Here is a 24,110-nt window from a genome sequence, read left to right on the forward strand (position 1 = left end):
AGCAACACACACACACACTCATTTTCTTCAGTGATCAATGTTAGAAGGACGTGTACCTCAAGACATAGTCCTATTTAAACTGTTGGAAGAGAATTAAGTTAAACAGTAAGTGGGAGAATTTTACCATTCTGTCTCTTTTCATATAGAACTTCACATAACAAACAAATGAACTTTCAAATACTTAGGAATCAGTTAAAAAAAATCTAGAGTTTCCCAAATGAAATGCAGAGTCACTAAGTGTTGATAAAATCCAACTGACTTTTGACATCAAATAAGTGTAGAGAATGATTTTGTGATTTAAAGCTGATGAACACTAGGGCTGTTTACGTGGCTTGCTTTGATTCTTAAAATGATCAAAAGGAGTGAGTGCTGAATGGACTAGCTATTAATTCATCTCCAAAAAATATCCATAATGATTATCCTCATTTTAAGAGCATTAGTAAGTTTTGTTCACAAAATTAAGAGATGGATTTTACTAATGCTCTATAATCATTTTGTTAATCAAAATGATTGCCAGCAATCTTCTAGAAACTAAACTGATTTGCTCCAGAATAGATTGAGGATTGCTGGAGCTCACAGTGCCACTTGGCAAAAATTTAATTGCATATGATTTTTATTTAGTTTACTAATTGTATTTTTATTTCTGTTTTTTCATCTTGCTTTCATTTCATACTCCAAAACATTAAAACATTCTCCATAGCATATTATTTGCCCTAATTTGCTACTTAATTCAATATTTCCCTTTGCTTGATTATTTTTTAATTTTGCACTTATAATGATTAATAATCTCTCATAATTCAACAATTTCTTTCAAATGATTAAAGCAGGCTTGTATCATTCATGCAATGACTTTGATACGTATCCACTTTTGGCTAAAATTTTTGACAGTGTATTTACAATATGCTCATATGATACTAATTTTTTTACAGTATGCTTAGCTTTAGAGGATTGTTCCTCTGATAACCAGAAGTTACTGGACATTATTCTAATATTTTTGTGTGACATTTAATACTGAAGGCTTAGCTTACTTTGAAACAAATCTTTGTTTGGATAGTGGCTGGTTTTTCTACCTTCACTGTTCTACAAACCCTTGCCAGGGCACATCCTTCTGAGTAGCAATTACAAAGCCCAGGAAGATGTTTAGATGAATTTTTAAAAACCCAATTTAAAATTACATACAGAATACACAATACATCTTGTCCAATTGCTTTGCTGCCTTTATCTGTCTGCATTTTTGTTCTCTTAGTGACAATTCACTTTCCATTGCCCCACAGTGAGTAAGAGCAAGTTTTGTACTGGTTTCTGCAATTCCTGAGCATTCAGACACACGTGAGGTATTTTCAGAATCAATACGGCAGAATTGTGTTTATGATGGTCCGTTCACACACCGTTGATGCTTTGTAACACATTGAACAAAACAGTCCTTTTCACTGCTACTTAAACAAAAGCACACGGGGCACTCTATTTGCAGTGAAGTTCCACCAGTCTGCACATGTGCAAAGGGGAATGCAAAGACTTGCACTTGAGGAGACTGTAGTCTTACCCAGAAGGAGATTCAGCTTTCAATAAAGATCCCTCAACAGAAGTGTTTGCAATAGACTTGGTTCTGGGTAGACAGAAATGATGCCCCTGTTTATCTGGCTTAGAGACCACTTGAAATTGCTTAGAAGGCCAGGCTAATGATAATGTCATTTAGCAGGTCCAGGCTTGCTTGTTGAAGAGTATTGTGCAAAAATGACTTCGAATTGTTTCTGTTGGACACAATATGCGTCAGAACTGATTAAGCTGGTCTTCCTATTGTTTTTGGCTTTTCTCACACCTCAGAAATCACTTTTAACTTTCCAAAGACATCTCACTTCTACGGCTCATTGTCAGAATCTTTTATGTCATGACATAAAATGTTAACAAGGTGAAATTAGAAATGATTTATGCACAGGACATTCTAAGTATGTGAGCCAGCTTTGGTAAGGTTTATTATCAAGATTTCTCCACGTGATAAATTTGAATGAGAGATTTTATTTTGTATAGTGCTTGGGTTTGAAACCAGAGCCTCACACATACCAGGCAAGCCTGCGACCACCGAGTCATATCCCCAGACTGGAACTATCATTGGTTATTAAATAGACTGCCTTTAGTTACTGAGAAGTTCTTACCTACAAAAGAAACTAAAAATGTTTATTGACTATGAGAGTAGATAGGTTGCATCTTGGTAAAGGTATTTCTAACCTCCTCTCTTTTAAAGAATTTATTACTCATTTTTAAAATAAAAAAGTCACCATACAATTGTGTGAGATCTAAAATATACTAAAATTTGAAAACTATCACCAACATATTATTATCTGAAATAGATGATTTGGAGACAGATCTTATAGTGTCACATATAATGGACCATAAGAAGATGTCTAAAAGGAAAATGGCTTTTTCTTTGTCTGGTTTTCCATGGAAGCATAATGAATCTGCTAGGAAAATCTTCAGACCATTTTTTCCCTTGAGAAGCTAGTATACGTTTTAAAATTATAATTTAATGCAAAAGTAGGAACATATCAGTAATCTGTCTGTGACTTAGAATCTTGCATATACTTTTCTATGGTGTGGAGACTGTTTTACTTCAATCTTTTAACTCTTGAGACTCCTCAGAGGCACAAACTGTGCTGACACTCTGCTTAGCCTTGTGAGCAAAATATATCGCCATTGATCGAGAAGAAAAATTACTGAGAAGAGCAGTGAACTACGAAGTCCTGACTTCCTAACATAAAAACATATAAACAGTCTGAGTACATACAAACGGTCTGTATCAGCACACGGATGTGTTCAGAGTCTAGGCTCTTTATACCAGATGTTCAGAGTCTAGGCTCTTTATACCAGATGTTCAGAGTCTAGGCTCTTTATACCAGATGTGGAGATTTTGGGCATATTCTTTTTTTTCAGCAGTACACAATCAGAATGCAGCCCAAAATAAGGATGGGAGAAAACAAAGCCCTGCTCCATAAAGTGTGTGCTACTTTTTACGTGGTGTTAACTAGGTGACGCTGATGGAAAATCTAGTCTGTCTTAGTTTAAGACGGAAGCACACACACAAAAATATTTTCCTTCTGGACAGCAGACTTCAGTACTGAGAGATCAGAGAACAACTTGATCTGCATTGTGACTGCAGACCAAAAGATTTCACAGCATTCCTGCCTTGGTGCTAGGCCTTGTGTCTCTTTAATGGCATTTAAATTATAGTCTGCTGCAGCCATGTAGTCAAAACATCGCGTCATGTTGGATACCACATTGCAATCAGTCAGGATGTCGCAATTAAAGAATCCATATATGCTTGCCCTTGTTTTTCTCTTTTGATAGCAAAAGTAAAAGGACTGTCTTTTAAACTATAGTTGAACGAATCAAGTCGAGCAAAGGGCATGCTTTTATTTATAGATTTTCATTCCTTTGTATAATATATTTCTCTCATAATTATATTTTTGCATTCCATCTATTTAATATATCATATGCATGTTATGCTTATACATGACGCACAGAAATTAAAAGTGCAGGGTCAATTATAAGAATTTTGTTTTCTCCCAAACAAGATATTTGCTATAAAAGCATACTTATACTAGAATAGTATTAAATATAACAAAAAGGCACCACACTCTGAATTCTGGGATGGCATTCTCTACAGATGGCATGTTTCAAATGCCATACAAGAAACGAGTTTTAATTGGAATATGTTCTTTTAACATAATGTTTGTTATAGTGACTTCACAATAAAACCCTTCTGAAAATTAACATTTCACTCAGTATTCCTAAAGATCCACAAAAAAGGATGCTACACTTTATGTAAAAGCATTATACATTCATCTCATTCGGTGGTTTATATAATAACACATGGATCTATACATCTGTACCAGCAGTGAGAAGAGTAGAACTAACTTCCAGGAGCACACGCTATCTTCCTAATTGGCTGAAGAGCTTTGCTTTCATCCTTCATGGTGTAGAATGGACTTAATGTATTTGCAAGAGAAGGTTTAGGTCACACAAAAATAATGAGGTTTTACATACTATGCTTGCTCATTTTAAAACTGAGGTGGAAAATAAGTGATTTTAATACTCTCATGGGAGAGTTTCGTTTTGTTTTTGTTGTTTTGTTTTGTTTTCTGAAACTCTCTTAAGTAAGCATTAGCTGAGAATATTCATATGAAAAGGTGTGTCAGTTTTGGTAAAAGCAAGTCACTACAAATAAGTGGATTCCTACACTTCAGAATCTCTCTCTCTCTCTCTCTCTCTCTCTCTCTCTCTCTCTCTCTGAAACATGGAAATAAAAAGAATAACTGTGCTGATAGTTCTCAAATTGGGACTATCTAAGACAATACAACATTGTTTCACTTCCCTAAGAAGCCAAGTAAGGAATGACAGATATATTTATTGAGAAGAGGGACAATTTAGTTCTTCTACTGAATTGGGTTAAATGTGCCCACATTGAATTAATGTTTGGCAAAAAATCATGACACATATTTTACTGACAGATATGTTGAGCTAAATAGATCCACACACTATAATGTTTCAATTAAAATACATTTTTCTTTTGTTAGGAGCAATGGAAAAGAAGGAATAGCCATATCTGGAAGTGCTATCATAGAGAGGAAACTCTGCACATGTGGGGAATTGTCAACTTTACACTATGACTCTATGACTCTCCTCCCCATTCATGCCTAGGATTCGGGATAGATTTTTTTTGGGGGGGGGAGCCCATTGTGTGATATATATGTGTGTGTGTGTGTGTGTGTGTATTATATATATATATGTGTATATATGTATTATATACACATACATATATATATAATTTGTCAATACACATATATACACATATGTATTTGTCAATATATAAGTACAACCTGCTTAGTCTGTAAAATGCCACTTGTCTCCTGTTGGTTTAATTAGGTTTCTTATAATGTTTTATTCTGTGTCATGATATCAGCATGAAACTCTCCTGGCCTAGAATGAGTGATGTAAACCAAGCTATCCTGGAACTCACAGAGAACTGCTTGCTTCTGCCTCCTCAGTGCTGGAATTGAAGCCATGAACTGTTATACTTGGAGGATTGGAGTGCATATGGGAAGAGTAAAACCTTTTAGAATATTGTGATATGAAACTCAACAAGGCTTTCTTTACAGATCTAAATGAGTGAAATATGTTTGTGCATATGAATACATATTAGTGGCTACTTGAGTAACTTTACAAAGCTTTACTAAGTCAGTTTATTTTATCCAAATTTACTTTTTATTATATGAGGTCAACACTAATAGAATTTGCACTTAATATGAAAAATATATTTTAATGCTACAAAGCATTCATTTAAAGAACAGCTCAAATTACCATCCATGTCTAGAACATTCTTACTCTTCCAAAGGACTGCATCCCCAATACAACATATGCCCAGTGTGTCCCATCATCTGCCATTGCACTCTCTGTATCTCTGGATCTGACTATTCTGCTATATCATATGAACAAGTGTATAGTCACTTGATTGGCTCATTCCAATTATCTCAAGGCTCTCCTATTTAATTCACATGGAAGGATAACCTTCCTTTAATTGGCTCATTGCAATTATTACAAGGCCCTTAGATTTCATTCATTTGGAGGAAGAATATTCTTTTTCTCCCAAATAATTTTTCATTATACAAACATATATATGTGTGTGTGTGTGTATGTATATACCCACCATTCATTCAACTCAATAACTTTTAGCCTGTCATGAATAATGCTAAAAGGAACAAACAACAACAACAAATCACCAAAGTAATTGTTGAATCTTTTATTTTCAGTGCTTTTGGGCTATAAAGATCCTTTTGTAAACTTGCATAAGTCAGTATAGAGCACCTGTGATCTTGTCAGTAAGAGAGGATGAGTACCTGTGATCTTGTTAGTAAGAGAGTATGAGTACCTGTGATCTTGTCAGTAAGAGAGTATGAGCACCTGTGATCTATCAGTAAGAAGGTGTGAGCACCTGTGATCTACCTGTAAGAAGGTGTGAGCACCTGTGATCTACCTGTAAGAAGGTGTGAGCACCTGTGATCTATCAGTAAGAAGGTGTAAGTACCTGTGATCTTGTCCGTAAGAGCACCTGTGATCTTGTCAGTAAGAACATTTGTGATCTTGCTACAAGCACCTGTGATTTTGTCACTATCAGCACCTGTGATCTTGATGACACAAGCACCTTTGATCTTGTGATTTTTGTCCTTATGTACATGTGACTTCTGTCAGTATGAAGGTAGGAACACCCGTGTTTTTGCCAGTATGATCTTGGGTACTACGCTTTTGGTTTGTTATTAGTGCTTTCTTTGGATAGACAGAAAGCAGGATGCTGATAATTGTTTTTAAGTTTTTTAAATTTTAAAATATTTTCTGACATGAATGTTTCTTTTTTTTTCTAATGACTAAAACTATAGTGTTGATGTAATATTCATTCCGCTCTTCTTAACTTCAATCTTGTAAAACTGAGAATTCTCCCTGATAACATGATCTTATGCATTTTATAGAGGCAATTCTTGTTTTTTCTTCAAATTATGGACTGCAATGATATGAAATAGCCATCACAAAAGTATTGTATATTTTTAATATAGTCACTATAGTCTATAAGTTAATAAATACTGGTTAGGTAAGTCTATAGATGTATATATAGATCAACCATTAAGGAGTCTCATTTGACCTTCCTTACCCATTGTAGCAGAGAATAAAGTGAGATTTTAAAAAGATAACTGTCATGCCGGGCGTGGTGGCACACGCCTTTAATCCCAGCGCTCGGGAGGCAGAGGCAGGCAGATTTCTGGGTTCGAGGCCAGCCTGGTCTACAGAGTGAGTTCCAGGACAGCCAGGGCTAAAAAACAAAAACCTGTCATACACTCCACTCATTATTAAAGGGCCAAGACAGAGTACCAGCTCATGCCTTTCTCCTATCAAACTCATTTCATACACCATACATCTCAGCATCCCTCTGCTGAATGAATTCTTTAAAAAGCATTGCAGTAGATCATAGTGCAGTTGGCTGCCCATCTCTGGAGACATGATCTCTGGAAGATGGATCGTGTTTGGGAATCTCACAGCTTATAATTCATTCGGAGTGCTGGTTCTTTTTGTTCCCCTGTCTCTATCATCCATGTGGTGCACAGCCGCCACTGGTTTCACTGAAGTTAATTTACCATGACATTTCTAAAAGCTAGGTCAAAGCCATGTAAACAGAGTAACACTTAAACAGATTATGTCAAGTATGCAACATGCTGTATATTATATTTGTTTTGTTTTGCTTTCTTATGATGCTCAGGCTGACCTTGAACTCTCAGTCCTCTTGCCTTAGTCTCATAGTGCTTCTATTACAGACTGGCATCATGCCTACCTCCTCACCATAATCCATTGTCTTGTTTCTTTGTGTGCTTGTTTGTTTAAAGACATGGGTCCCTGTATTCCAGGCTGGCCTAGAACTCACTATGTAACTGATTCTCCAGCTTCCACCTCTCAAGAGCTAGGATCATAGGTGTGCACCAACATTCCTGCAATTCTTTGGTCAGGAGAGCAAGCCTCCTGTTTTATATTTGTTGGGTTTAAGAGCAAAATATTTAAGCCTTAGTCTCATTGCCTTTAAGAAGAAATGTTGAAAGACATTTCTTAAAAAACAAAAAACAAAAACAAAAACAAAAAGATTTATTTATTATATATATCGGGTCTTGTCTACATGTACACCTGCAGGCCAGAAGAGGGCACCAGATCTCATTACAGATGATTATGAGCCACCATGTGGCTGCTGGGAATTGAACTCAGAACCTCTGGAGGAGCAGCCAGTGTTCTTAACCTCCGAGCCGTCAGAGCATAAAGATCACAAACATGTTTAGAGAATTAAAACATTTCTCTTCTACAGCACACTTAAGGATCTTCCGAAGTACTAGTTACCTGTCCATGAAGAAGTTCAGTCATTATCACCAGGACTATTTTCCATTTAACTGGTATTGAATTTCCTGGAATAGAAACTCTGTTTGTGCTTGCACACACACAGCCAAATCTAGATATGACTCCTTCCTCATTGGATTAACCTAGTTCCATGCCAAAGAACTGGACTACCATTTTTCACCCACGAATGCAAATGAACAAGCACAATGCTACTAAACTTGTCTTTTTCTTTATATGCCTGAGAAAGTCCCAACCCTAGTCATTCCATCAACATATCTTCCCTTGTAATAAACAGCTTTCTACACAGAAGAGAGGACAGGCAATGAAGTCACTAAATAATTTAATTAATAACAAATAATTTATGTGGTGCATAATTCATAATATATTCATGAAGTACATTTAAAAAAATCTTCTAGACCACTACTTTCCAAGAGGCTTATTAAGAAAATAGATAATAGAGCCACTTTGCTCCTTAGTGCATGCCCTATAAGACAAATGTCCTTCTTATATGTATAACCACAGGGTTCCACCCACAGATCTTCACATGGAATTCCAGGCTCTGATCTGCATTCCCTGAAACTCCCATAGTCTCTGTCTGAGCAGGAGTCTCTGTCTGAGACTCCTGTCTTAGGTCAGCTTTGATCTTCTTCGATGAATGTCAATTTCTCCAAATTTTAATTAATTAGTGTAAGAGAACATCATGCTAATTAATAATGGAAGGCCAAAATATACAATGACAATTATGGTAATAATAATAATAATAATAATAATAATAATAATAATAGTAACCCAATGGTAAAATAATATAAAAGTTATTTTATTTGTTTTAAAAATGGTAATAATTCTAAAATAGTTCAGATACAATAGTTCTGATATAATTATTAAACATACAAACATTCTGAAATATTAATACAGCAAATTTCATTTCCAAAGAAGAATAGCTATTTGGTCTGATTCTTTTCTCAAAAAAAAAAGTTATCTAATATTAGCCAAGTCGTTTTGTGGTGGCTTTCTGAGTTGGCTCATTTGTTTTTCCAGAACAAGTGGTTTCTTAGACATTAACTTGAAAAAGCCAGCCACTGCCCACCTAGTTTGATCATTTGTTTGAGTGAAATACTCCTCTAAATTCCACTTGTTTTAAAGCTTTTGAAACATATGTCTTTTCTATATTAATATGCTCCCTTTCACTTTTAAATTTTTGCTTATAGAAACATATACAACTCAAGACCAAAGTGACTTTTTAATTAAAAAAATCAATTTGAAGTTACTTAAGATACATATTCTATAACATTATGAGGTAGTTGGGTAAAATGGGGCTTTAAAGAGAATGCATGCAGTTGACTTAAAGAGAGGAAAAAGGAAGAACAAGAGGAGATAATGTGGGATTCCATGTCTGTCATCTTTCACATACTATAAGGACTTGAGGGGAAGGAAAGCTAAGAGTGTAACTGACATGCCAACTCATTCCTAGGGAACTCATTACTTAAGGCATAAAAATATTGTTAAGCATGTACATATATGTCACTATAAAATAGATTTTGTCCTATATTTACATGTGTAATTTTTTAAGTTGAAACACTGGTATAATGACTCCTTTGGTTTTTTTTTCTTTTTTTATAATTAACCACTATAAAACACAATGAAATTCAGTATTAATTGCATTGGCAGTATAGTTATGTATAGCATTTGTCCCTGTAGTGGTAACATAGTTTGCATTGGATAGTTTTCTGGAACGTTGGAGGACAGAGTATGTAACTGAGATTGCCCTCAAAGTCAAAATTATCTTCACCCTCCCAAACACTAGGGTTTCAATGATGTATTACCATGCTTGGATGTGCTGAATTAATTTATTTACATTTATATAATACTAATTTGATTGATTTAGTATGAATTAATATAAAGGTTAAATTTAGAAGTAGCCATAATTTTATAGATGGTCAAATTTCAGAAGTCTAGGTGCATTTAGGTACTTGGAAACAAAAGCAAAAACAAAACAAAACAACAACAAAAACAAATAAAAACATTTTTGTTAAAAGCATATTTCTAGTTAAAATTTAAGGCACTTTCCAGGTGATTAATGAAAACTATACTGTTTGTAATGAAGTTTTCTAGTAAATACATTAGCATGCAACTGGTCATGTAAATTGTATAGAATGACTGCCCTCCACTCAAAGTGAAGGGCATTCATGGGTCTCCCCGCAGGAGAGTCAACAAAGAGTACCAGGCTGTACAATGACCATCGAAGATGCGCTCTAAAGGAAGCTTTGTGGGATTTCCACACAGATGGCTGCTGCAGAGCATAAATAAGAATGAGCAGGAGGAGGAGGAGAGAGCAGAGAGAGGGAAGGAACGAGCAAGTTCACGCCTGTTCAGAGGTTGTTCTCATCAGTCTCTTTATCATTCTTTAATGTCTTGACCATGGAAAAGGTGAATTAGAGGACCCTTCAGTTCCCATCTGTAATGCATGAACTCACATACTAACAGATTTCTTAAGACCTAACCAATCCTTTAGTTTTCCTATTGTCATTGCTGTCCTGTCATTTTGACAGTAAGTTGCTGTGTTTATTTATCTTTCTAAGATGAGCTACATGGGCGACAGCGACAATGTTTCAGGAGAGGGCAGGGAGAAGGGAGGTAGGAAAGTTTTTCAATCCTGCCCTTACACCTTTGAAATTTATTCTAGTAACTTTTCAAAGCCCCATTTGCTCCTTGTCTACCTTGCCTTGTAAAGTTTTCTGTCAAAGAAATGAGAATGAGAAACTGATTAATTCCAGCCATAAGCTATCATATAGTTTTAGAAGACTACCCTTGGCTCAGGTGACTGTAGAAGTTGTATCTACGCTCTGTTGCCCCTTGAGTAGGACCCAAACGCTTTAGGATGATACCTAGGAAGCTAGGTACCAAAGCTTTTCATACACATTTTAAGTCCAGGCTTAGCAGCTTCAGTCACCCTCCTGCCTCTCTCTCCTCTCGGTTCCCAGACATACAGAGCTCAGTCAAGGATAGGTGCTGTTTCCCTAATAAGATGTGGAAGCTCCCTGCTTCTGTCAAGAGCTCCCTCTCCTTGGATTGCTTCTACTCTTCATTGTGCATGATTTCTATTCATCTCTTTCATCAATCAAAGTTGCTTAAATTGTTCAACATTGCTCAAAAATAAAGCCAACCTTTTGAGAATATTTTCTTCAAGAAGTCAGCATTTAAAGAAATACCTATGGCAGCAAACTTTATGACAATTAGAAAAAAAATAGGATAATATTTAGAGTTCCTAGTCAGAGATTTGCATATTACAGCCAAGGAAACCTAGTTATGGAGGAAAAGGTATTCTCCAAAGCTACATAGTTCTAAATTAAAGGAACACGAGGTTTTTTTGTTTTGTTTTGTTTTGTTTTTTTGTTTTGTTTTGTTTCTCATGTGAGTCTCTGCAGTGATGGTTATAGCAGCTTTTGATTCAGACAGTTCTCAATCTGACCTTGGGAAACCTGTTACCCTCTCTGCAATTATATTTAAAACTGAGGATAAAAATACATGACCCAGAGAAGTTTCCATCTCCTGTTAAGTCTATATACCATGTATCCTTGCTTGCAGAGACACATGGAGCTGTTGGTAGAGCAGAAAGTCATGGTTCATCATGGGCAGCAGAGGTAGACTTATTGAGTAGTGCTATTTTAAGTGCACTGTCAGGTCCTGGTTATTTGGAGCTAGTTAATTAACTGATGTGTATTTATTTTCTCCCTGAGAAATTGAAATGATTAGCTTGTTTAAGGCACTTTACCATGTTTGAACAGAAATTTCCCTCGCAGACTTTAAATACAACAGTGTAAAACAAAGCAAAACTGCCTGTATGACAGAAGCTCTCTTCTCACAGGACACACAGTCAGCAGATGGACTAATGACCCCAGACTTATGTAGCACCCAAATCTTAGTGTTTACCTTACCCTCTTAAATGTTATTCCTATAAACATGGCAGGGTGAGTTCCTTCTGTGTGCCAAGTTCTGACTGAAAACTCATGTACTTTGGTATTAACTCTACCATCATTTCATTTCATATTCTCTTCTCCACACCGTTATTTGAAATCTTTAGTTCTTGTGGCTTGACAGGCTTCGTATTTTACTTCTTTCCTTCTTGCTGGTTTGTGGTTGTTTATGTACCAAAATTCTAGAGGGAAACTGTTGACATATCTGTGCACATATGTGCACACAGCTCATCTTATATGCACACATATATTAGATACACTTTTATATACTATATATAAGATAAGTTTGCATAATTTATGGACAATGATTATATTAATAATGATAATTAATAACTATACTATCTAGCATAATGGCCTGTAGTGATGTATGGGATTGAGCACAGTAGAATAGACTCAATTCATAGTTAGAAGGACAGGGCTGCTGTTTTGAAACAGCTAGCCAAGCCACAAAGAGTCATGCTGGACCAGAAGCATAAATGAAGTGAAAAAAGCCAGTCCAGCTTTCTAGACCAAAAGATGGCATGTGCCAGGGGGGTCAAGGGTGCCCTCCGTCTGGGATGCTCTGCTAATGGCAAGGGCATCTTGCAAATGAAACAGAGAAGACAGAGACAAGAGGGAAAAAACAACAATAACAAATAAACAAAAAATACAGAGAGTTCAAATCATCTATGGACTTTGATTTGAGAAGATAGCCTACCAAACAGAGGGGTAGGAGCTACTGAGAGGTTCTCTGGGGATTCAGTGCAAGAGATTTATCACATCGCTATCACAGTGAAGGTATATATGATGGTAACTGAGGGAGAAAAGAGCATGCCATTGTCTTCTTAGCTATGTGATTAGTAACCATCACAGCAAACACAAAGATTTCCAACAGGATTCAGGATAAGAAGGAGCTGTACAAAGTTCTACTTAGGGAGTGTCCACAGATGAATAATGAGACAGTTTATAATCTCACTGTATAAACTGTGAACTGAGCATGGTAGCATCCGCACATAATCTGAATATACATAATATATGTGTCCATTACCCCAGGTTGTGAAATTTTACTCACTTTAAATTACTTTAAATGCTCATTCATTGAAATGATTTCTTGCCATGGGTACTACATTGTAACCTGTTGTTTGAGCTTATAAACACACTAATAAACTAGAAGTCTGGCCATACTCTACCTCTTCAAAAGGAACTGCCTTAGAGCAAATGTTTTGCAGAGCTTGACCACCTATATCTGTTGTGTATATTTTATATGTTCACTAAGCAAGAAGACAGGGATGAATATAAAATGTATGCTTTAGCATATATATGTATGTATATATATACATATATATAATTTCTTATTAATTTCTATATTTCCCGCATTTTCTGTTTTCAATAAAGATAATGGCATCTTGAAGAGAAATGTCTCTACTCACTTAGTATTCCTCTGCAAGGTGACCAGACCTTCTTTATTACCACAAAGCTTCCAAAAACAGAAACCACTTCCCTGGGAGTTTTTAGATCAGAGGCCATGCCTGTGCATCATTTAATTCTTGTATACCAGTGAACATAATGCACCTAGAAGATGTTGTGAAAGAAAAAACATATACTGCATTTAGGTTCAATATGTGTTACAGAAAGATGGAAAAGAACTCTGCACGTAGTAGAGACTATGTAGGTTTTTAATTATGATCCTAGGCCAAAGCAATTGGGCAGACTGCCTACTATACGTTATAAATTAATTCCATTCCTTATTTCCCTACTTCAATTTTGGCTGGCCTAATTAATGGCTGTTATATAATTCAGGCTTTGAGAACCTCCCTGCAAGGCCCCTAATCACCTGGCGCAGAGGCCCAGTGCAGACAATTGCCTAGGCCTCCCAGAGTCTGACTTAGACAGACTTGGGCCTCTGATTTATGGGCCAGCCCTCCTGAAGAAGAATGCATAGCCAAGACAAAGCTCAGCCTCAGACAGATTGTGTGCCTAGGCCCTCCAGTGTGTTGCCTGAGAGCTGTCACCAGAGAGCTGAGTTTCTGGAGTGACACTAAGTCACCATGCCCAGCCTTCCTCAGCCTCTGGGGTTCCACTTACCCTGTGCTCTAGGTTCTTCTCTGGGTTAAGAGTGATAGTAGCTACCACAGCTAGGTCCTCAGCTGATCCATGAGTCAAACAGACAAGTAACTGAGTCCCTCTTGCTTTCAGGAAACTGCCTGCTCAGCTTTGTGGAAATGGAAAGTAATTAACTTGATTTAGTACTCATTTCAAATGAAAAAGTTACACATTCTATCTGACTTCTTCATTTTAGTTCATGTAGTAATGTGTAGAAACTATTTGGAAAGAATTAGGTGTTAAAAAACTAATAACACCCTTCCTGACTTCAAGGTAAATTTACATATGGCCTAGAAATTAATTTATCATCTTCTCCAAGACTCGGGACATAAAAATTCAGCTGGAAATACATAGTCCAGCTGCAGGAGGCACACAAGGTCTTCATTCCTCATAAGACACAGATTTGAGCAGTTCATACTCTAGAATGAGCTTTGGGCCTGGCCAGATGGAGCCACTGAAAATTTCCTTTATGCATGCTTCATACTTCTCATTCCTATTGCTCTGTTTACAGCCTTCCAGATGGTTTTGTGTTTTGAGAATCCACTGATGTGCATGCTGCTGGGTTAAAGGCTTGGGCATGAACCAAGTCACAAAATAAAATTTAATCCAGTATAACAGTCAAGATAATACCTAAGTCCAAATTGATATTGGAGATGTGTCTTATGGACCACTACATGGTCCGGTAGAACTGGAATATTTTCCCATTAGTTCAGGGTATCAATTGAGTAATGAAAGGTATAATTTAGAATTATATTTTATATTATATTTATATTTTAAGGTTTAATATATGTTTCTGCAAGTAAAATTGACTTCTCTATTCGACTCTTGATTTAATCTTTTGCCTTACAGATATGGAAAAGAAAGGAAATGGTTTTAATTAAAGGAAAGGGAGAGGAGGAGGAAATGGGGAGGAGAGAAGTATATTCAGGGGTTTAAGAACCAGAAAACACTTTTATCTTTAAGTATGAAGACATAATTCTCTGTCCTAGAAATAATCCATTAAGCAAACGTGCTCTTCAGAAGGAAAGACACAAAATAGACATTGATATTTTGTGACAGTTTGAGATCAAATGTATTTGCCTATGGCTCTCTGGGTGAGGCAAGGGAGGCTGGGGCTAGAGATGCTAGCATTCCATGGGGCAATGCTGTGATGACATTGATTTAAAGCAATTCTGAAGTTTCAGATTTTTAAGTGTATTTGTGAAGCAAAAGAGAATGCCATTTGAGGTGAGGAAGAAATACATTCTGCCACAAGAAACACAAAACTCTCTACCTTCTACCTCTGAGCCGAGCTAACAGAAATAAATATGTAAGAGGACTTTGAATGTGGAATGAATCTGATAAAATACCACACAGACTAACCCATGAATTTCACCAAGCTCCACTGGGACAGCAGGTTCAAGACCATCAAAGCAATGGCTCTAGATTATGCAGACACCTCTCATACCTGGTCAATTTTTGTGGTATTTTATGTATTTTATTTTTACGTTGTCTACGTCTTAATTTCTTCTTTCATGAAACAAAGAAAAACAGAATTAAATTAGACTCGTTGCTAAGACTGAAAATCTAAGTATTCATCTATTCTGATGGTAAATGCAAAATTAACTAGAGCTCCCTTCGTTAATATGTGACACTTTGTCATTAGCTTATAATTAGTCCTTTGGAGCTACTCAAGATTTCCTGATTGGATGTATATGCTTCTAGTCTTAACAAATGGTAAATAATCTAAATTTCTACCCATATTCAGCTGAAAGTCCACACTGAATATGGTGTCTATCAATCTAACCTAGAAAGGTTTTGTTAAGTATCTATCCCTCATGTGTGGTTTCTCAAATTAAATCAAATCCTTGTGTAGCTTTGAGTCTCACAGTGGAAAATAATGCTCAATGCTGTTTTATTCAACCAACTCTATGTGTATCTATGCCTATATCTATGCCTATAGATATAGGTAAAGATAAAGATAAAGATATAGATGTAGATGTAGATATAGGTATAGATAAAGATGTAGATGTAGATGTAGATATATTACTCTAGTCAACTTTATGACTGCCAAGGCAGGAAAAACTGCAAGCTCAGCTTAGTTAGCCATCAACTCTCTGTAGCAGAGAAAAGGAAGATTCCTGGCACAAGCACATCTTAATGCATCAGAACTGGCATCCTCTCTACTGAGCTGGAGCTCTAAGTTCCAGGAAGCACCCATGTTCCGCTTGGCTCTTTATTCAACCTCTCTGTCCCTTGATGTTTTGCTTCTTTTTAATTTAGGGGCTAATTCAACACCGGATCCTTCACTCCTTGCCTCCCTGAGGCTAGAATTACAGGCAAACCCACCAAGTCTTTTTGAGGTCCTGAACTTTTCCAAGTCCAGAAGAACTATCTCATCTGTTTCCAGCACCTTGCCAGTGACCAGCACCTTGCTGGATTTGAAAGCTTCTATTTAATTTCTCCCTCTTTTTCTTTCCTTCTTTCCTTCCAGTGTCTTCCCTCCCTCCATCTCTTCTTTCTGTCTTTCCACTAAGAAACATTGAGGCAGAGGAAGCTTCCTATTGAAGAAGGGTAGCAAGTGCTTTTCCTATGGACTTCGCTTGCTGATTAACTTAGTAGTCGGAGTGTTCATGCTCACTTCTGCATATAAGTAGAGTGTTCCTGTTTTGATCTCCCTGTTCCTGAAACTTTCTTGTGTCTTTGTAAGGCTTTGTGGCAATTCTCTCTGTTTATGATATGTGGGGAATCCCAAAGCAAATTGTAAAGCCAGAAAGTAACCCCACTCACTACCTCCTCCAACTTTATCTTTATTCCTGCAGAAAATCTCTTCCAGAACAGCTGTTTTTATATAGCTCTCCTATAGCATCCTTAAACCTATAAAAATGATAACTGAGGTCTGAGGACAGATCCTATATCACATGTATAAAAGCATGAAAATAAGTTCTGGGAACATCATTATGCTGAACTCCGTCATAGTTTCCTTCAAATAGAAGCATTCTGTCATGCTTGGACTAACTGTAACGGCTCAGGCTTTTGCAGCTTCATCCACTAAGAAACTTCGAATACATGTGTTTTTCCTCTCCAGCCCCCACCATGCAGTAGACACATGCAACTGTGCTAAGGAAGAAAGTCATGTTTGAAAACATATGCTGTTTACAAGAGTGTGAATGTACTGAATTTTAGGGACAGATGTTTTTAATTTCCAGTATGTTGTGTGTATCTTAATTCCACTATTTCTCCCAAAGTATTGCAAATTTATAATAATGAATGTACATCTAATTTTAAAATTTCACTGTCCATTCCAATAACATAACTTTAGTAACTATAAAGGCTTATAAAATGTATGCTTTCCACGCAGCTTGCAGTAAAGTAAAAATTATGTCTAAGGGCTGAGGAAAATTGAGGTCCTTCCCATTCTTTTCTCCATATGCCTCCAGTTATTTCCCATAGCAGGAATGAGAGCTTATGGTTGACACTCTGTCTCTCCAAGGGACATTTTTAGCTTTCTGATATAAATTATCTAATGTCAGAGTAAAGATAGTGGAATTCCACCAAAGGTTTCCATCAAATCATGGGTTAATTAGGATAATGTAAAAGTTATCTCACAGTTTTGTTTATTTGAAATGCTGCAGAATAAAGAGTACTTTGTATGGACACTGAAATCTGGATTATTTTCTAAAATTTAATAATTCATTTCAAAGTGCCTTTTGTCATAATTCTGCCACACAGTTAATAATGTGAAATTATTAACAGATGAGATTTTAGCTTAATAAACTTCCACTTAGTAGACATTTTCTTTCTTGACAAAGTAAAACAGATACATTTAAAAAATGTTATTGCTGAAATGGTAGGGGTTTTGTTTGTCTTTGTCTATTTTGTTTTTAACCAGGAAATAAAGGTAAAAGTAGATTGACATGTAGTATATTTTCAAAACTCTTTCTCTAGGGTGATAATGCCTCTGAATTTCATCATGATTTTTCTTAGTTAAATATAAGGTGTAGGGAGAAATGAATTGGGTCTACAGGCCAGTCAATGTGTTTGAAGCAATGTTGGGGAATCCTCTTTTTTTTTTCAGGTGACTAATTTGGTTTGTTGTTCTAAATTTCTTCCTTTGACAAAAAAAAGCAGAAATGCAATGTAACATTAAGAAATGCAATTTCAAGAAGATATGAGGACCACAAGTTACAGTGTAAATTGGAGCTTTGAAAAAGATGCTTGTGGAAAGACGAAAGAGGAGACAGAGTGACAGTAACACCCATGTCGAGTCAGGGGCAGGAGGGGTCATCTGCAAATGCATATGAATAGGCCAGAAGGGGATGCCAAGTTTCATCTTTCACGAATTTTTGACTTATTTTTTGAATCAGAGTATCTCATCAAACCTGAAACATATCATTTTGTATAGGTTGGTTTGCCATACACTACTGTGATCCACCTGTCTCTGCCCAACTCGGGGTTACAGGCATACATTTTGGTGTGAGAGACTCACATCAAAGAAGGATGGGCTTGGATAAGGGTCTTAAATGTCCCTTTCATTTTTAGAAAATCATTTCACAGGGAAATACGTAACATTGAGGTTAGAGTCTGGGTCCCATCCCCAGACTAACATATTCTTCCCTCGTTTTAAATATCACCTGGAAATATCAAAAGACCTTTAAGTCTCCAGGTGCATATATCACATGCAATTTACAGAGATTGCTTGTGTAATTTTGGATAAAAATATGTTTTCCAATATGGACAAATGAAATAGTGTTAAGAATAGAAGTAAATACATTTTTAGACATTAGATGATAAAGGGAAGAGGGACTCAGCTCACAGTGGTCATCAGATCTCAGCACTATTTTAATCTTGTCCAAAATTATTCAATATTCTTGATTCAATGCCAATTAAACTATAGAATAAGTGCAATTTTTAAAGTGTTTCTCTTTATCCTTTGGGTAATATTTGTTCTGGTTGTTTGTATAGTAAAACCATTTTCTCTATAAAGTACTTCACATTCGTGGATTTGTTTACAATGTGCATGTTTGAAATTTAAAACTAAGCTTAATTTCTTTTAAAAAAATCAGTGTATGCATGGCCCCTATTCCAGGAAATCTAACTTCCTCTGCAGTTGTGTGCTTCACTCACATGATTGGAATGTTGCAGCTGCTTAGCATCCTCCAGGCAATGGTAAAATCGAGGTTTAAGACAGGAACGTAGGAAAAATAGTATGTTTGCTTACATTTGCAGAGGGGATTTCTTTTCAGTGCCTAAACTGAGTTTGAACCAAAATTATTGAATCAATACACTTTTTGATCTTTAAAAAATGGAAGCAAAAAGCCTGTATATCATTAATGGTTAATGAATTGTTGAAAGTAGTTATATAAACAGGTCAATCGGGCCAGTTTTCCTCTGCGTTGATTTCCAATAACCATGCATGAATGATACAGGAGATGAATTGCTTATAAATTTAGTTCAGAATACCTTTGAAAAGTAGAGTACAGTGACATTGTGTTTTTGATTTAAAGTATTCCCTATCGAGACTAATCATCATTACAGGGCATTGTATTAGAATTATACACAGTAAAGCCAACCGTAATTTCCTACTCTGCTAGAAATATAAAAGGTTGTTCACTCCTGTCCTTGACAAACTCTCATTTATAGCAAATAGATTTTGAAAACTTAAGCCCATTGATATTTCTGAAAATATGTAAATTCAGAAGAAAGCACCCCAACAGAGAAGATGTGGTCAGTTTTCATTATGGAAAAATGATCTCATGTCTCTCCTTCTATGGAGACACATTCAAGTATGGTATAGTTTTCAAGTAAGTTTCTAAAGAAACAAAGTCACAATGTATAATAGCATTGCTAAAGTGTCTAGAGTATAACAGACCCTTTAAAAAGAATATTTTCACGTTGACATAAATCAAATGATGTCTAAATTAAGTGTTTTCCTTTTTCCAGTTTATTATCGCAGTCACTCTAGCCTTCACAAGATCCTATTGTTCAGGGACTATGATGACCTGATGCTAGATTTAGGAGCAGAAAAATTATAGGTTATTTATTAAATAACTTTGTTACTCTGCACTATTTAAAAATGTATAATGGTGGAGCCCTCTAGAAATATTCTTTATCTAAGAAACTAAGAAATAGGAGCTATCAAAATATAGGATCATTAGGCAACAGGTCAGTTATCAGAGTCAAAGATCAATGCCTCCATGCTTGGAGTAATTCAAACACATGGCTATGATATATTTGATATATAACTTGAGCCAACATGTTTAATGTCATGGATCTTTCATAGGAATATGATATTGATGACATTGAGTTTTTAATGTTTGCTGACATTTTTTCTTGGCCTCATGGATGTATGAAGACGACACAACTGACCTGGCTCCATCCCTGAAGGTCAGCGCGCACCATCGTCTGCTTGGATTATTCACTCTTAACACAGCAATTTTTATTGAGACAATAAAACAAACATCCAATTTTTGCAATATATACCAAAACTCATAGAAAAAGTCATAATTTTTCATATTTCATATTCAAATATGATCATTTAATATGTTTCATGCCATAATCAACATTTTATAGAAAGGTGGATTATACTTCAAATGTTTTGTGTTCTTCTATACCATGCAGAAGAGTTACCTGGAAAGATATCATGACTGCTATAAGTATAAAAAATTATAATTTTTTAATTCCCACAGATTTTATTTTGAAATGTATTTATTGTTGCTGCTAAACCCTCTCCCACAATCTCAATTATTCTTTTTTTTTTTACAACAAACTTAAGGCTCACTAAAATCCTGCAGAAGATAAGTTGTATTATATGCATTGTTCACACAGAGTAATGTATAGAACATTTGGTTCCCTGTTGATTGAGAGAACATATGCCTGGACAATTTATGAAGCCAGAAATATATCTACAATATCTTATAAAACTATGAAAACAGTAAAGTATTTTAATGACATAGTAAGTAAAGAATGCAGTTCAAAAAATAGAGAGCTTAAGAGAATAAGTTAGAGACTGAATTTTGAATGTAACACAGAAATTTTGAAAGATGTTCAATTGTATTCTTAAAACCTAAAAATTCAACTATTTTTATAATATAACATTCTAGACAGAAAAATGAAATGTCTTGTTTCAAGTGAAACAAAATCTTAAGAGCCTAGATTGGCGTCTTGTGTTTAGCTTTTTGTGATTGTGTATACTAGATCTCTTTCACTGGAAACAAAAATTGCATAAATAAGAGCTCTGCTTCTTTCCAAAGATTCTGATTTATTCTTTTTCCAGAAAAAGTTTGATTTATTCTAATATGTGTATGCTTTTCAATTTTCAAAGATCAATTCATGTTGTTAAAATTACTTTGAATTGTAGTTAACATATCTGTCCTTTCCCAGTCAAGGGAGGAGTCAACTGTTACACAGTCTTGGATCAAGGGCAGGACACTTATTTTTGTTTTGTTTTGTTTCATTTTCATTTTTATTGGTTATTTTATTTATTGACATTTAAAATGTTACCCCCTTCCCAGTTTCCCCTAAAAAAAAAAACCCTCCTGTCCCCTCCCCCCACCTCTATGAGGGTGCTCCCTATCCCACCTCCCACTTCTGCCTTAGCACTTAGCACCCTAGCATTCCTACCCTGGGTCATCGCCTCCACAGGACCAAGGGGCTCCCTTGCCAGTGATGCCCTATAAGGCCATCCTCTGCTACATATTCAGCTGGAGTCATGGCTTCTCCCATGTGTGTACTCTTTGGTTGGCGGTAAAGAGTCCTGGGAGCTCTGGGGGACCTTTTTTCTATAAAAATTAACCACTGCCCACTATGTCAATGCCACCGTCTGTAGTCATGATAGGACTGTAAGTTTTTCATGAACAGGATCCTCGCTTCAATTCTGGCTCAATGGTTTATTTCAGTGTTTGTTCTAAGTTTCACGTTATTGTGACTTTCAGTCATTGTGAGCTCTATGGAAACATAATTTAACCCTAGTTAATTTTTCATATCAATGAGTTATTTGGCTCTATCATTAACGAGTCAAAGAAATATAAGAAACTAAGGAATGCTGAAAGTAGACAAAACAGTTTTCCCCAGAAAAGATTGCACCAATTAATTAGCAATTCTAAATAACAGATCTACATAGGAGGGAGTTTGGAGGGAGTAAAAGAAAGAGAAACAAGGGATTTATGTAATAATTACTTAAAAATTAAAAATACTTTGGATATTTCAGCCTGATTTATTTAAAATAGTTCTTGAGTTGGGGAAATAAAATAAACTCTGTTTCTTCTTTCTCTATTTCCCTCTTTCCTTGTTTTAGGAAGAATTATCAATTTCAGAAAATACATACATCAGATACACAACACACTAGAAAGGGAGGGAGGGAGGGAGGGAGAGACACACAGAGAGAACTGAAAGGGTTTTCTAGTGGACACCATTTTCTAAATGATGCCTGGTTAAATTTCTTAAGCACAGTTGTGCACATCTGTGTGATATAATGATTTAAATTAAAGCAATGTAGGACAGAAGCCCAAGGACAAGCAACCATTTTGACAGATGATCAGGAATAATCACCGTCCTCACACTGCCATAGTGCTGACGATAAAGACAGATACATCAGGTTAATCAAGGGCTCCTAACTTTAGAAGAGCTTAAGATTAATTGTTACTTTTACGTAGCCATCACCGTCTTCAGAAGTACCTGTCTAGAAAGAACTCTTCCTGCCTGTCAGTCACCACCACCTACCAGCCAGGTAAGAACACCACTGCTACAGAGCATTCTAGCTTGCTGGGAATGCAGCAGCGCAGCCTGGCTTTCTGGGCTTGACAACATGCAATTAAAAGTAAATGTTTGTTGCATATACTTATAAGAACATTGTATATGGGCATGTGTGTCTATATATGAGAATTTCAACTTTAGAATTTAAAAGACAGGTTTTGTTTTGTTTTGTTTTGTTTTGTTTTTTAATGGGAAGACATTAAATACTTAGGAGACCTGGACTTAATTTGGCCTTTAAGTAATGATTGGAAGGAATGCTATACTTTATAGAGTATCTGTTACATGGAGGTTTTACAGAAACTAGGTGGTCTAAATGAGAAGGATTTTATTATGCAGATTTTATCCAGGCAGAGGGCTTATATAACTGAGCCCTTGTGGCGAGTCCCAAGCCTTTGCCTGAGTTCTAGTACTCTTCTTGTGTTCATTTTCTCGTATCACCTCGGAGGTGCTCCTTTTTAAAGTACTGCACAGAAAACTTCACAAACAGAGATGAAATGTAGACTTCAACTACTGCCACATTTAAAAACGCAGCATATGATAACAGTTATTCTACAGTGAGAGATGTAAGCAAAATAATATTTGTTGGGTATTAGAAAGGGATGTTCAATACGCAAACATGGTGGTTCACACTTACCATAAATAGTCCCACCACTTGAGAGGCTGAGACAGACAGGAAGATCAAGAATTTGAGGCCAGCCTGACTAGGCATCTTAAAAGACTAAAGAAATGTAAAAGTATAGATATGAGATGACTGTGCAACTAAAGGCTCTTGCTGACCAAGCCTATCAGTTTGAATTAGATCCCCATCATTGCATGGTAGAAAGAGAAAAAAACAACTCCTGAAAGGTTTCCTCTGGCCTCTGTATGAAAGGCCTAGCATATCTGTGCCCTTTGTCCCAAATAGATGTAATAGAAAATAAATATAAGGTTCATTTATATTTAAAATATCTGCAAATAAAGGAGAAGTTCATGTTGGAGTTATATTGGTTCATTTTTAAGTCTTTTTTTATTACTGTAAACATTTCAGTTTGTATATTGTTTTTAAATGGAAAGCATAAAATATTTATGATGTATATGTATTACACTAAACTGTGTGGGTTTCTTATACTTAAATGTAGCTGATATGTACATTAAAAATCAATCCAGTGTTTTGTTTATTTGTTTGTTTGTTTCAATCACTGACATTTTTATTAAATAGACTACTAGGACATTTTACTTTCAGAAAGCAAAACGATAAGACATTTTGTAGGGCGAATAATGTAGATTACAACAGTGCTGAAAGAGAGGAGTATCATTCCTATGGGCCCTCATCTCTAAAGTGATGACTGTCTTTCAGTCAAGCTTTGGCGTGACTGTCCTATTTCCCTTCGGTGGAGACCAATGCCTATGGTCTCCGCTGAG

General features: G+C 36.0%; 1 long non-coding RNA gene across 3 annotated transcripts in view; it reads left to right on the top strand.

Annotated features, from left to right (window-relative positions):
- The window catches only part of Gm4258, a 64,557-nt gene extending 40,687 nt beyond the window's left edge, over positions 1-23,870 (top strand). For 2 of the 3 annotated variants that reach the window (XR_003948015.1, XR_003948013.1), the window contains one exon: positions 1-23,860. This exon is cut by the window's left edge. This is a non-coding gene — a long non-coding RNA (predicted gene 4258). The other variant, XR_003948014.1, reaches the window with a different exon arrangement.
- Positions 23,871-24,110: the final 240 nt, after the last annotated feature.

The sequence above is a fragment of the Mus musculus genome, chromosome 1 (assembly GCF_000001635.26).
Source record: "Mus musculus strain C57BL/6J chromosome 1, GRCm38.p6 C57BL/6J".
NCBI classification, from domain to species: Eukaryota; Metazoa; Chordata; class Mammalia; order Rodentia; family Muridae; genus Mus; species Mus musculus.